Source organism: Carassius carassius, chromosome 27 (genome assembly GCF_963082965.1).
Source record: "Carassius carassius chromosome 27, fCarCar2.1, whole genome shotgun sequence".
Taxonomy (NCBI): domain Eukaryota; kingdom Metazoa; phylum Chordata; class Actinopteri; order Cypriniformes; family Cyprinidae; genus Carassius; species Carassius carassius.
The window spans coordinates 16051853-16068772 of NC_081781.1; positions in this window are offsets into that span (position 1 = coordinate 16051853).

The following is a 16920-nucleotide window of genomic DNA, read 5'->3' on the forward strand; positions in this document are numbered from 1 at the left end:
CGACATAGTGAATGTCGGTATGTCTCTCATGTTTGCGCTTTTATTGAGGAAATCATCCAATTACACAAATGAGCGATTTACGCCAATAATGTGATACGGCTGGTGGATAATCAGCATACGTTGTGGAGAACATTAACACACTTATGGCCGTGAGGGTTTGGGATTGTACACTTGCTAAATTATAAACACATACTCATATTTATTTCTGCATGTACGTATTTCAATAAGCCCCGATAAATGCAGTTTGTACTATTTCTAAAACGCTTCTTTATAAAGAACATTGTTTTCTCAATACTTTACCTATACCGCTGTGAAGGAAAGAGCGCACAATCGATCATCGAGGCGTCGATATCAACCTATTCAGCGCCTCCACCATGGACAGCAACTGCTAAGGTCGAACTTAAGAAGGTTTACCTTAAGCTACATCCAAAGGTATAGTTCGGAGAACACACGTAGCAAAGGTATACCTGTAGTTAAGGTGTACCTTTTGAGTATTCGTAGCGCGCTAAGAGACAACGTTATCGGAGAACGCACCCCAAGACATTATGGAATTATGCAGTTTCATGTGAATCAAATCAAAACTCATACATCCTTCACAGAGGTCTTGAGACGTGCTTTTATGATGTTATAAAACACCACACTCATGCGAGACACTGAGAAGTGGTCATAAAACAATTAAAGGGATATGTAACACTGTTGTAAGATGGGAAGAAGGAGGTGGGAACCGGCAAACATTTAAACAAAACTTTAATAATAAAATAAACACAAAACAGCGCAAAAGCCCCTCGCAGATGACTGCCGCGCACAAACAAAACCAAAACACAAAATAAAGCCCAGGCCTGGTCCTCTCTCGTCCTTCACTGTCGTAACTCCTCCCTTTATCCTTCCGGAGCTCCTCCATGGGACTTGAGACCAGTGAGTGGTGCAGGTGTCGCTCATTTCCAATTACTCCACCGGCTTCGAACCGTTCCCACCAGTGGTGTAGTCCTAAAAAAAAAAAGTGGTTTACTAAACCCCACCCCCAGAGAAAAAAATAATTAAAGGCAAAAACATGTCAGAAGTCATTGTTTATTTGGTTTATTAGGTATATATCAATTCATATACATTTATATCAATTTACAAGTCATTGTTTTTTTTGTTAATTAGGAATATATACATTTAAAACTACATTTACAATCTGGCGTTTTTTTTATTTACATTTATCTATTATGCATTTTTTTTACAGTACGTTCCAAACAGATTTACTATTTTTTGTTATATTTACAGATTTACATTGACGTGACTGAGGGTCATTTGCAGTGCGATGATGTCTTGCCCAGGAATTAACATATTTCTCTGGGTTGAACAGTGAAATTGGTGGGCCATTCAGGTTGATCATCATTAAATTTGAAACATGTGAAACAAGAAGCAAAGACCTCTTGTTGGTCAAGATGGTATTCATCAGACTGAAACCTCTTTCACATTCTGCAGTACTTACAGGAAAAGTCTGCATGCAGTTCTTAAGGGGTTTCAAATTCTGACTTTCAGTTTGGGGAGATTCAATTAAGTCTCGCATTCCCTTAATGGCCTGGGGTGCGTTCTCCGAAACTACCTTAACGCTACGTCGTTCTTAAGTTGTACCTTAAGAAGTACCTTATCGTTAATACGTGGTTTCCGAAACCTTCTTAGTTAAGTATACCTTCTGCAAGTCATACGTTCGTAAGGTTGGTCTGGAGCGCTCTTAGCTATACCTTATCGCTGCTGACGGTTCATACCGCTAGTGGCCACCACTACGCAAAAAGATTTTTTACATCGCAGTTTAATTACACATAGAAAATTTTATATGAACATTTAATATAAAATCTGATTTAGTATTAAAATTACATTTTTACTTTACTTTAAAATTATACACATAAAATACTTAAGTTGTTATAGCCTACACCCAGTGTATGGAAGTGTTTTCATTAATAAAGTTTCCATACACTAATGGTTGTTAGCTTTTTTAATTACTATCCTAAGGCACATCAGCTGGCGAACCATTTGACAGAAAAGGCTTAGGAGTCTATATAAAGAAAGATGAGTTTACACAAACGTTATAGCTATGGCAGCGAGACAGCGAGTACTTGTTTTAAATCAAAGACGGCGGCGTCCGCGGAGCCAGTTAGAGTTTGTCAACTACTTTATAAGAGAAGCAGCACGGAGCTCGACGGAGCTACCCACTCAGCCCCGAAATTCAGCTGCTGGCGGCTCTTCGTTTTTATGCCGTGGTGGAGTTTTCTGGAGGTTGTTGGGGATGGATATGGGCTGAGTAAGACCTCAGTGTGGCTGGGCGATCTCTTTTTGCGGACTTTTTTCCCCCACATAGTGAATGTCGGTATGTCTCTCATGCTTGCGCTTTTATTGAGGAAATCATCCAATTACACAAATGAGCGATTTACGCCAATAATGTGATACGGCTGGTGGATAATCAGCATACGTTGTGGAGAACATTAACACACTTATGGCCGTGAGGGTTTGGGATTGTACACTTGCTAAATTATAAACACATACTCGTATTTATTTCTGCATGTACTTATTTCAATAAGCCCAGATAAATGCAGTTTGTACTATTTCTAAAATGCTTCTTTATAAAGAATATTGTTTTCTCAATACTTTACCTATACCACTGTGAAGGAAAGAGCGCACAATCGATCATCGAGGCGTCGATATCAACCTATTCAGCACCTCCACCATGGACAGCAACTGCTAAGGTCGAACTTAAGAAGGTTTACCTTAAGCAACATCCAAAGGTATAGTTCGGAGAACACACGTAGCAAAGGTATACCTGTAGTTAAGGTGTACCTTTTGAGTATTCGTAGCGCGCTAAGAGACAACGTTATCGGAGAACGCACCCCTGGTCAGGGCACACATTAAAACGTGCACAAAGCCTACAAATCTCTGCTTCACCATAACGAATGCTAGGCTCTGATGGCCACCTGCTTGTGTCAAGAATACTTAAATCTTTGAGAATGTCCTCTTCAAAAGGAAGACGTTTCTGTAGACTGTCAATTAGCCTTTGCAAGAATTCCTCAGTGTTAATGGACTTCATCTTAGGGTTTGACTTCAAGTGCACATCTTTAAATGTGCCATGATCCTTTGCTTCCAGGGCAGCTGATAGTTTCTCTCCTGGTTGAGTTTTAAATGATGTTAAAACTCTGATTGCTCTTTTCACAAGAAGATCTGCTCTGAGTAGGGTCATAGTTTGAGCTTGTAGTTCCTCAGATACAATGGACAGTTCATGCAAGGTATCATACATCAAACCAAGATCACAGAGAAATTCTGGGCTCTTCAGTCTGTCACACAAGCCTCTGTATGTCTGTCTCTCAGTGCAGGTCCTCTGGTCATCATTGGAGGCCTTTTCAAAGTGTCTGGCAAGAGCAGTAAAAGAGGTCCAGACAGCCCGAATGGTCCGAAAACTGCTGGCAACCCATCTAACATCTAAGATTCTGCCAATTTTGAGAACCTGAGAGCCAACCTCAGCTGCTGATTCTAAAAGCTCTCTTTGGTTTTTGTTTGATTTGCTATAGATGTTGTGCAATTTTTCAACAAAGACTCTGAAGTGATTTATCGCAGTAACTTTATCTACAGCATCAGAAACTGCCAGTTCTAACCTATGATTCATGCAGTGCCAAGTGAGCAGGTTTGGAAATCTCATTTTCAATTTAGTTGACACACCAGAGTGTTTTCCTAACATTACACTAGCACCATCTGAGACAAAAGATACCCAGTTTTGTTTTAGCCACTCCTCTGTGAATCCTGCTTTTGTTAGGCAACTCATTAAAGCATCAGTTATTCCTTCAGATGTCTGGTCCTTAAGTTCCACTAGATCAAGAAATATGAACTCTGGCGGTTCACCTAGCACAGAGGTTTTGATGTTAACAATCAAGGTGGTTCTTCTACTCAAGGTGGAAGCCTCATCTATTAGTACAGCTAGTTTGCTTGAGGATCTAATAATGTTATTCACAATTGAACACTGCATTTCTTTCGCAATGCTTTCAATAATGTTGGTGGCACTGAAACGAGAGTGCAGAATGGGTCCCATTTTGACTCCATTTAGCTGCTGGAGTTCTACGAGCGTTTCGTGATCTGTGAAGGGACGATTATTTTTGTCTAGGTAATATGCAGTTCTGAACACTGAGTAAGTCTCTTTTAGTAACGACAAGTTCATTGTGTCCACATTTTTTCCCAGCACATCTTTTTTTTTAAGTTTTCTATATTGTCAGCATGAGCATGTGCTTTTGAGCAATAACGTCTTTTGATTTTGTTCCTTAATGAACATAAAACAGTGTCCCTGTTTTCATTGATAGAACCTTGAATTTTAAATGTAGACCACTCCATGGAAATCTGGACACCTTGTTCTTTAAAGACCCCTGTTGATCCTGCATAAAGAAAGTAAAAATGGAATTAGTTGTATGCCATTAATTTCAGTTGTCATTTGTTTATTTTAGATTTTAGCTGCATTTTTTAAATTTATTACCACAAATGCCATAAACCATGCTTCATTCAAAGACAGCTAGGTCAAGAATTTCATGTTGTTAGCATAAAATGTTTATAAAATCTTTAAAAGAATAAGAAAAACAAACAAACATAGGCCTTAAAAAACTCCATGTTATATATGTTATGCTATAGTCATTTTAATATTAATTTAATTTGAACAATAGTCTCTGCTTTTATTTTACAAGTTGTGAAAAAAGTAAAAGCTCATATGAATTAAAGTCAGATTGAACAATCACATACCAAGCCTCTTATTCTTGCACCCCAACCAAGGGTTCTTTGATTTAAAAGCTTCTCATTGGCTTTTACTCCTAATGTTCGGCCAATTTTCAGTACATGGTATGCAAGGACCTAAACAAAAACATGATTTCATTGCACACAACTTTAATGTAAAGCCTACCCTATAAGACTGATGTGCTTTATAATTTCATAAATAAAAGACTAATGTTAAAGTGATAGTTCACTTAAAAATGAAAATCCTGCCATTATTTCCTCCTTCTCATGTCATTCCAAACCTGTAAGGCTCTCTGTAAGGTTCAAAACACTAATGAATATATTTTGGATTGAATCATCTGAAAGTAATGGACAATACAGTGTACACCTTTTAAAGGTTGTATCAGCGATTTCTAGCCTAAAACATAAAGTGTCAATTTCAGCTGACCTTTCTTCACGATCCGCTCGCTGCCTGCCCTATAAATTGTCTGTGAAAAAAACGCGTCTCTCTGGTCAGCCTAGGGTCCGAGATATGCCAAAAAAACAATCGGCACTACCATCCTTTCCACACGTAAACAAACAGTGTTCCAACCAATCAGCATCCGGGGTTTAGTGTTGTGGACTTTCGCTCCGCCTCCCTCACATCCCAGCACCAGTAGGAAAGTCCACAACACCAAACCCCTGACGCTGATTGGTTGGAACACTATTTGTTTATGTGTGGAAAGGTTGGTAGTGCCGATTGTTTTTTTGGCATATCTCGGACCCTAGGCTGACCAGAGAGAAGCGGTTTTTTCACAGACAATTTATAGGGCTGGCAGCGAGCGGATCGTGCAGAAAGGTCAGCTGAAATTGACACTTTATGTTTTAGGCTAGAAATCGCTGATACAACCTTTAATGCAAAATATTTTAAATTGTGTTGTGAAAATCAACAAAAGTCTTGTGGGTTTGGAATAATATTAGTGTGAATAATTAATGATAGGATTTTTATTTTTGGGTGAACTATCCCTTTAACAATTGCAATTATGTGTTTTACAAAAATGACATATTAGTCTCTGAAAGTGAACTAATCCTAATAGTGAACTACTAGTCTTGAGCAGGTTATAAATCCAGCCACATTGTGAGATGCCCATCAAATTATGAGCAAACAAAAGACTATAACTGAGTGACACATAATACTAACCTACTTTCTACTCTACTAAATATTAAATCACTATAGTAAGCATTTTCCTATTATGACTTTGGAAAGACCTGAGCTGTCTGTGCTGGTCTGATAATGGCCTGTGCTGGAGGTCTGGTCTGTGCTGGTCTGACTTGGGCCTGTGCTGGAGGTCTGGGCTGTGCAGGTCTGATAATGGCCTGTGCTGGAGGTCTGGGCTGTGCTGGTCTGACTTGGGCCTGTGCTGGAGGTCTGGGCTGTGCTGGTCTGACTTGGGCCTGTGCTGGAGGTCTGGTCTGTGCTGGTCTGACTTGGGCCTGTGCTGGAGGTCTGGTCTGTGCTGGTCTGACTTGGGCCTGTGCTGGAGGTCTGGGCTGTGCAGGTCTGATAATGGCCTGTGCTGGAGGTCTGGGCTGTGCTGGTCTGACTTGGGCCTGTGCTGGAGGTCTGGTCTGTGCTGGTCTGACTTGGGCCTGTGCTGGAGGTCTGGTCTGTGCTGGTCTGACTTGGACCTGTGCTGGTTTTTGAGTAGAACTGGCCTACATGGCTTCTCTTACTCTGCACACTAAAAGTAAAAAAGTAATCATTACCTTTGCTGTTGGCTGACAGGTCAAAAGCCAACATTTACAAGTGGGACACTATGAAATTTCCTTTAGTTGGCCTACCTTCCAAAATAGTCAGTTAGACTGACTTTCCTTTTCTCTCCTCTTCCAACCATTTTCTAGATGAGATAGAGACAGAGATAGACTTGAATTATGCATCATTAAACTAACATGGGTCGCATAATCTACCCAAGTCTTTACTTTGTCATAAGACATAAGATAACACATCACAAATGTTTGCTTTTTAAAAGGTATTTGCAGTGGGATAACCTCGTAATGTGTCATTACAATTTTTATTTAATTTAAATTTGTTGTTGGATAAACATTAAATGACAGTCAGTAGCAGATGCACAAATCCCAAAGCAGCCTTCTGATTTTATCCCAAATGCTGCATTTATTTAACACATAACGTTAACAGACTGTTTTATGCAAATATTCATCATGATGGCAATTTTAGTATTTTTTGTGTATTTGACTTTCTGTCTGTGGCTTGTTAGCTACTTTAAACATAATTTCTGATCAATTTCTGATTCATGTATATGCTTCTTTATCAAGTTGAAATGTTTATAACTTCAAAAATCCTGTGCTGCTTGAATAACGTTATATTTCTGCCATATACGAAATCATGATGAGGCAAAGGCATCATAAATCAGCAACGGCATAACAGACTGTAATTACCGGTAGCTGTAATTAAACTAATTTCAAATACGTTTATTACCTGACTGCCTCAACGTGAAACCATCTTCCGTCGTCAATCGATGAACACTGTGCTCGCTCGCTGGCATCCTGCGAATGATGCTCGATAACGGCGTCGTCGGGGGCGGGGAACGACAGAATTCAAACAAAAATGCACCAAATACAACAAACGTTCGCGAGTTAAAAAAAAACACTTGGGATACAGTTAAAGGGGACGCTAAAACAGGAGTAGATTAGGGACGTCTTAATCAGCAAAACAAGTGAGTATACAGAGGGTATACGCTAATATTGATCCTCAGAAGTTGTAATACGCAAACAGCCCTGGGGAAAAAGTAAGCATACGGAGTATACGTGCGTATGGCCCCGACTACACCACTGGTTCCCACGGTTCTTGACCCCGCCCCACTCGTCACAGGATAGTTCACCCAAAAATTTTAATTCTGTCAATGTTTACTCAGCCTTATGTCGTCCCAACCCATAAGTTCTGCGTTTATCTTCAGAACAAAAATTAAGATATTTTTGATGAAACCCTGCACAGACAGCAAAGCAACTGATGCTATGAGAATACTTTATGTGCACAAACAAAAATAATTTTATTCAACAATTTCTATTCTTCTTAACAACAGAATTTTCATTTTTGGGTGAACTAACCCTTTAAAAATTAGCACAATATAATGGAAGTTTAGTCTTAATTCACATTTCACCATTTTGGGGTCCAATAATGGCTTGATTAGATTCCAATAGCAAACAACAAATGGTGCTAATAAACACTCACAGAAGATTATTGGAGTACATTTTACAAGAAAATACTCTTTCAGTATTTCTGCTTCAAAATGTTATTTTTAATTCAGTGTTGCTTGGCATTTCCCAGTAATTATTTGTGAAAATCACGAACAGTTTCTTTCAAATTTATTTCAAAGTAAATCTACATCAATTACTTTTTAGTATAATGCTTACAAATCAAGAAAGTGATCCTACTATCTAAATGGGACACGGCTTAACAATTCACTCAATTAACATATAAATACAAAGATGGAAAAAATGGTTTTGAGAAATAGCTGAACTTCTTATAACTTGACACACCATTTTAAAAACTTGGGGCTAATGTGTGAGACTCTAAAAACCAGACATTCAAAGATGTCAGTCTATCACATGTTTACATGAAATTGAAAAGCAGTGCAGTGGACGGGATAAAATCTCTACCTGTCTGAACCGGCCCTTAGAGGGAGGTTGTGTAACCATAGCGACCTCTCCTTGAGTTCTCAAGCTACCATTAGTCACTGGCAATCAATGAGCTTTGACTTTGTGTGTGTGTGTGTGTGTGTGTGTGTGTGTGTGTGTGTGTGTGAAAGACAGTAGTGCTGGTTCTTTTCTGACATACACTTTAGTACTTTTTTAGCCTGTACATTTCTGTCCATCTCACTCAATCATTGCAGTTGTCTTGAAAACAAACATGAACTCCAATCTTATGTTCTCACAAATATTCTCCTTCCTAAAGTGATCTCTGTTCTGTGTGATGTAACCCATCTCTTCGTACAGATCCATAACCGCAGCCTACTGTCAAATGAATAAATAAATACCATCCTCTCAAAACAAAGCATAAATAGTCATTCATTGATGCAGCTTACATAAGACACTCTAAGCCACCCGACACTCATAGATGCGTGTGTGCTATGATGAGAGACGTTTGATGTCTTTGAGGTTCGCTCTCTCTCTCTCTCTCTCAAGTGAGTCATAGAGATATTCTGCCACAGGGCTCACTAAGGGACAGCAGGTGGCCTTAACCAGTCTCTCTCTCTATCAGTCCAGATGTCCTCCTGTTCACTATTTTGTCATCTCTCTTTCTTCTTTCTGTCAATTTTTTGCATCAGTGTCTCTATCCATCTAGTTTCATTCATCCTAATATTTCCAAATGCTCACAGGTCAGTTACTCTAAAAGCTTCGGTGCACTGGCAACCTTGACTGTCACATTTAATAGAGACAATTTTCTGACATGATCATCATTTACTGACTAATTCTGAAGAGGTTTTTTTTTTCCCGTACTCTATTTATTTGTCCAGTGGGTTTTATTTAGGCTTAGTGCACCTGGAATCAGATATAACATGAAATGCAATTCATCATAAGGCCAATATCTTTTTCTCCTTGTGCTTTTTCAAGGACAGCATTTTATTTCTCCAAAAGAAAGTATTCAGAGAAAATGCAAACCAAAAGTGTAAGACAGTTCAACTTTAATGGTATTTTCTTTAATCTTTCCAGCTTATTGAATTGACTCGTTCTCAAATTCAAAAGTTCTTGACTGTGAGTTTCAATTCTAATAACATTTTAGATTAAACAGTTCCTGAACAATAAAAGCTTCAAGACCAAATGAAGACTTCCTGAACTCCTGACATTGAGAAATGCATTGCAGAGTGCTGTTTGAAATTGCAGACCGATTCTAAATGATGCTTCTGCTTCTTGAGTGCATGACACTGGTGAAAGGTCATTACAGTATTTTATTCTTGTTTGGATGTAGAGGTGTATGGTCCCTTCAAGCCAGCAGAAAGAGGTGAGGCAGAAGGCTTATCACAGGAAGTGCTAAATCATCTTGTGGACAGAAACGTCTCTGCTGGATTTACAGAGAGTCAAATATTTACACAAGGTATGCTCTGACCCTCTGTCTCCGCTTATTTTATTGCCTTTTTTAAACTTTTTTTGTGTGAGCTGAAATGTTTTATATCCTTCCTGTGTGAGATACAGGGGAAGCATTATAAAAAATTTTTATTACTTTTTTTTTTTTTTTTTTGAAAAGCCAAAATATTTATCAAAGACTATTATAATAGATATTCGAGGGGATATCCAAGCTGAAATATGTATGACAATTTTAGGACAGTTTCAATACAGAAAGACATTTCCATTATCCTCTTTCTTTGGTCACCACTTCTTTCTCCTCTTTTCGTCCTATGTTTTTCTATGAATGGCATAAACATGATTGCTGCGGGAATAAAGAGGAAACAGAACAGGCTCCAGAGAGAAGGAAAAATAAGAAATAAAGGTAATGGTGAGGAGAAGGAGTGCAATAGAGAGAAAGGGAGAGAAAAAATAGAAGATATATGGAGAAACTATCAGGAGCCTCAGGCAGAAGAGCTCACGTCAGCAGTGTAGATACAGTCGATTCTAAAAATGTTCTTCAGTGATATGGAAGAACTGATGGAAGTCTCTTTCTATTCCATAATACCATAAATAACTCCAGTATAGCCCTCCAGTCAATGTAACCAGCGCAAAGAAGAAATGTACATCATACTTTATTTATTTTATTTATTTACATTTATTTATGTGTATGTCTATGTGTGCTTAGAGTTCATTTTGGGTGGTGAACATTTCTTAATTAATGTTCATTGTTGTGTTGCTTTGAAAACTTGATACAACCCCCTCCCCCCACACACATAATTATTTTATGGATTGCATATTTTTATAAACAGAATTTCACTGAAATGGAAATCTTATGTAACATCATATATGACATTACTGTCATTTTAAAGTCATTTAATGCATTGTTGCATCCTTGATGAATAAAAGTAATTTATTTAAAAAAAAATAATACTAATGAATAAATAAACATTGTTATTATTATTATCATTATTATTATTTAATGTGGCTTTCTGAATACATTCCTGTCTACCTCAATGGAATAAATAAACATTGCTGACTTATTTTGTGAAATAAGGAGACATATTTCCCTCCCCAAAACACACACTGCCTGCCATTAAATATGCATTTATAATTCGCAAAGAAAGAGGATCTCTGTTTTTACTAGTTATGAGATTTATGCTAATTTATGCTCTATTGAGATTTATGCTAAGTTACTCTTTTGTTTGTGGATGAGGATGTGCAGTAAAAATATTCACAAATGTCACTTGTATGCCTTAATGTAGAAAATGACATCAGGCAGGTAATGTCACAGCCGGCTCTCGTGTCTAACAATTTACGCTTGGCAGAATCTGCTTCTATGAATAATGAATCAGTGTGTTTGCATGTGTTTACATACAGTGCTGGGGATTGTGAATTTACAAGTGTGGAAAAAACTAGTTATTCTGTGAATTCTGAAGCACTGAGACTAACGAAGCTCATTTTGCCTTAAGACAACCTGCACAAAATCCTCTCATCTTTCTCCTGTCCTTCATATTTTTTCCTCCTTCATTACTGACTGTCTCATTTCCAGTTGGTGTTTATCAATTTCCAATTCTAAAGACCCTCATGCTTTTTTGTTAAACTAATATTTATCATTCTACCATCGTGTACACACATCTGGAGGCTTATTATACATACGACTCAAATTTCCTCTTCTGCGCTGCATGTTATTGCAATAGTTACACAAAGATCTGTTGAAGTAAACTGGTGACAGTTATTAGTCCTGTTTATGTGGGAGACACAGATTGTGTATCCCAAAAGAACAGGTTAAAAGCAGTATGTTCATTTATTCATTCACTCACTCACTCACTTAGTCTAATGTAATGCAATTTCTGTACTCCTTTTTCAATCCAAATTATTCCAAAACAGCTTTACAAGGGGAAAAAAGCACCCAGTGAGCGAGATAAAGGCAACTTTGGAATGGTTACATCTCAAAAATATTTTTAAACAAATAAAAAAGTAATTTTTGGTAGGAACTAAGACTCACTCATTTGGTCATTAATATGCTATTTCCTCAAAATTGTAGTCTGTAATTCTTATTTTTATAGTTCTTTCAAACAGAGTTTCTGTGCAGTTCTCTTACCGTGGTTATCTGTCAGTTTTGATCTTTCGTAAGGCTTTTAAGTTGAGAAAATGCAGTTACCCTAAAAATGCCAGGTTTATTTTTTTGGTATCTCTCTTCTCTGTGAATGCTGGAAGCCTCCTGTAGTTGTGAGGTGGTGCCATTAGTAATCTACAGCTGAGGTCTGGAAATAAAGAGAAAGACACAGACAGACAGAAAAGTCAGAGAGACAGACCCAGACTACAAATGAAAAGATTTCCCTCCGCTATTTTTTTACTTAGTGCTTTTCACTTGAATGTCTGTACAGGTATGTGTGGCTGAGACTTTCAAATTGCAAAAAAGATTATAGAGGATGCTAGCTATTAAAACAAGTGAAATAGAAGTCCACCTCAAAGAAATCTCTCCATTCAAAAGGATGCAAGCCTGCCTTTGCGTCAGTGTTTAAAAAGAAAAATGTTTTTTCATATCTGGGCATTGCAAACTTATCTTACACATACACTGCAGTTCAAAAGTTTGGAATCAGTAAGATTTTAATGTTTTTTTAGAAGTTTCTTCTGGTCATCAAGGCTGCATTATTTGAGCAAAAATACAGAAAAAAATATTGTTAAATATAATAAAATATAAAATAACATTTTTATATTTGAATATACTGTAAAATATAATTTATTTATATGATGCAATACTGAATTTTCAGCATCATTACTCTTTCAAAAAAAATAAAATAATAATAATTACTGATCCCAAACACTGTAGTGTATGTTATTACAAAATATTGTTTCTAAATAAATGCTTTAATTCATCAAAGAATCCTGAAAAGTATTGAAAAATACCAAAAACACACACACAAAAATATGTAAATTATATATACATTTTGAATGGCTGTCTATAGAGATAGTTGCCTCATAATTTGTAGTAATGGCACTACCAGCAGAGTCTAACTAGACAATATTAAGCAGCCAAACTCTGACCCCTTGGTTCCTGCATGCTTGAAAACAGACCTGATAAGGGATGACCTGGCTTAGAAGATCCTTTTCTTTTTTTTTGCCCGTGGAAAATACCGTGCATTCCCCAAATAACTGTTTACAACAATATACTTTGATATCCCTTGCATCCACACACGTACAAACTCAAGCTCAACACAAACACGTCCAGACATATTCATAATATTCTGATTTGTCTGAATTAAGCAGTGTCATCAGTTCTTCTGGAAAACTTGCAGAATCTAATTTGCATGACAGTGATAGTCAGTGCGTGTATGTGTGTAAGAGAGTGAAAGAAAGTGGGTTCCTTATCTCAGTATGGACAGAGATTTATTCAAGGCTTTGAAATGAGACACAGACTAACACAGACTTTTGCTGTAATCCTCTCTAATGAGAGGACGAATCTTCTCCCTCATCCAAATGCTTCAACGACAGCTGAAAGAAGAGCAGTAAATGGAGAAAAACTGAATGGATTTAATTTTTTTGACTCATCCCAAGGAATCATAGACAGTGCAAAAGAAGCAAATATCATATTCAGAAGAAACAAAATCACATTATACATCACTCAGTTCCCTCCTTTTTTATTGGTCAAGATCCAATTGTGATCAATATGTATACAGGCACATCAAGGCTTTTTTTTGCTGTTGGGCCTTAACTTGTTTTTGCGAAATTGTTTTTACACAAAAAAACAAAAAGACTGGTATGAATAATAGTTTAACTGAAATCAAACTTTAAAAATTGCTGTTAACACACACATGTTTTGTAAAAAAAAAAAAAAAAAAAAAAACACACCTAGAGGCATGTATCTTAAAAGTTTGACCTTATTTTACATTCTGGGTGAACGAACGGTTTTTGTTTGTATCAGTTTCATTTCACTTGAACAGAATATTAATTGAACTGTTCCTTAAACGTCTTGTTTTTTATAAAAGCAATAGCACACCACTGAGTTGTTATTCTGAATATGAACATTCAAATGAAAGATACTGTTTAACAGTGTGTTGACGTTGATTTGGTTACATTTATCGCCGTATGTAAATGTGTGTTTTGTCGACAGTGAGTCTCATTGGGCCCCTTATATGGGTTATGACTCAGGCGCTGGTCAGTTCTGTCACTGGAGAGCCATCATTCACAATACTGAACTGCTTAGACCTCGCCATCTGGAGCCTGTTAAAACACACTCCACCTTTCTCTTCCCATCGGTCGACCACTTCACCTCTCTCCAACCCCTTTTATTTCTCTCTTTTACGCCGTCCCATGCTGTCTTTCCATGTCCGTCTGTTTGCCTTTCAGCCTGTCTGTCTCTCATTCTGTGTGTTTCAGCAGGACCACATGTATAAACATTCTCCAGCATCCATTATGCAAACAAAATAGTCTAAAAATGCCTTCAAGAAAAGGAATAGTGGAAATGTGTGCAAAGTTGATGGAGAAAAGACATCCAACATTGACTAAAAGGCACCTTGCATGTGCAAGTTTAATAAAGTAATAACTTGATTGTCTAATTAATTAACTTTTACTATGAAAAACTGACATTTAGCCACAACCTGCATTTACAGGGACATCACACATAAATCAAATAGGCATTCATTGCCTAACTGAACTTATCTGCATACTTTCCTTGAGAGAAAACACAAACCAACCATTAAATATCCATTAAAGCAACCCCACAGAGCCAGACTGGTTGTAACTGGTCAGTTTACCCTAAATTAGCACTATTGTGACACCATAAATCTGATGTTCCAGGATGAATGTCTAACATTACATTGCAAATGTTAAAGTTTAATATTGGAAACTGGAGTTTAAAGAAATAAATAGCTTCTGAGAGCTTCAGTGTAACTGTGTTCTGTGAAGTCTTATGGTGAAATACTTCATAAAAACTATAAGTGCTGCGGATTACACTTAAGTGAGCTAGAATATTTTAATATAAAAATACAATTAATATGTTTCCTTTTTGCCTCCTAAGTGGGAGGAGCTAGGGTGCAAGGAAAGGAAACAAGAATGCACAAATAAGAAGAAACTGAGAAGCACCCAGACAGATGAAGAAGCATAGGTTTTTCTCACCCAAGGCTATCATATTTTTTCAGGAGGCTTGGAATATAGCGCATGAGGTATATGGACTAACTGTATGATGATTTATTTGTCATACCTTTTGAAGCCTGAAAATTATGGGCTTTATCCAATGCTAATACATAGAAAGAACAAACTGGAACATTCTTCCAAAGTTCACCTTTTGTGTTCCATGGAAAACAATCAAGTAATAGCCTACATGTTTGAAACAATATGTGAGTAAAGTTGACTGAATATCATCAACAGACATTTATCCATATTTAATTTAATAAGTTACATTGAAATTTGTTTGACCAAAGTGAATTGTTTTATCGGTTTACTTACCACTAATACACTTGAATTGCCAGCAGAACTAACTTTTCTTTAGGTTCTATTTTTCTTTTTTTTTCATGTGTGCATAGTTTGGACAGGTCCTTATGGTAGGCTGCAACAAAATGTTTTAGAAACAAAAATGTGATATATACCATATATTCATTATATTTATTAATGGCCATTGACTTGACATTGCTCTTTGGCCCTTTACTCGTTTAAATTGCACAGGAAATAATGCTAATACAAATGCTATATAACATAGAATTCGATATGAATTTGTAATTAAATATATGACTCTTTTGAGCCAGTTCTATCTATAAAGCAATATGTCCTGTGAAGCTATGCACTTTACAGTTAAACCACAGCTTCACGGGGGTTGTTTTTATAAAACGGGTATTCCAAAAAAATCTGTAATTTAATGTTAATTTTAAAGTAACCACATAGCAAAGCTCTCTCTCTCTCTCTCTTTCTCTCTCTCTATATATATATATATTTTATATATATATATATATATATATATTTTTTTTTTTTTCAGCAAAACAATGTAACAATGTACAAATTTTGCATAAAAATATAAGTTTCGTACACCTTTGTAATATTTATTTTGAATTGTTTTCCTTGTTTATGTCATGGTTTTTATTTTATAGCACACAGGGTTTATGCAGGATTTTTAAGCTCAAATGTAAAACTTTTTAAGACTTTTTTTTAACCTGCACACATTAAATTGATGCCATATGAGTAGGGTGGGGCAATGTCAATAGTAACATTAATCTGAAAAATTACTGTAAAAAGCATACTTTACAGTTACAGGTTTTCACAAACAAATATAATATATATATATATATGGGGGGCTGGGGGTCACATAAAGTTGTCACTGAAGGTGAGGGGTCAATGTTGTTACAGACAGAGAAAGGAGACATAACATCATGTTACTACAATACTTCCCTACCACCTATACCAACAGATCACTTCTACAGTAAACAAGCATCACATAAGCAAATAAACAGTGGACACGCAAGAAGTATAGATATTTTTCCCTATGTTTTTATATACAGTTTGTAAAAGTCTAAAGTTTTTTTGGGGGGGGGGGGGGTGGCATAAAACTTTAGTATAGGGAACTAATTGGTTGCTTATTAGCATGCATATTACTAGCATATTGGCTGTTTATTTGTACTTTTAAAGTAAATATTCTGCAAGACCATATTCTACATCCATAAACTTACTACCTTACTAAGCAGTAATAAGTAGTTTGAGGCAAAAATCGTAGTTACTGATTATTCAAAAGTGAGAACTGGAACTTAAAATAAAGTGTGACTATTTTTTCCAGGTAAAATATCAAAACATCCTTAATCCAAAATAAAGGTTTAAAATGTAAATTTGGCTCACTTTAAAAATTAAAATAATTTAAAATTACATTTTAATGATTTTCATTAAATACATTTTAATTACTTAAAATAATTTCAATAAAAAATAAATGAATAATGAAGTATGTCACATTGTAAAGGTTTAGATTTTAAATGTTTGTCAATTAGCTAACAATTAAATCGAATTTAAGAAATTATCTGCAAATACGTCTTTATTTTATGCCATTTCTGAAGTCAATGTATCTACTGTAGCTTTAGGGATGTTTAGATATTTAACCCATGACAAAAAAAT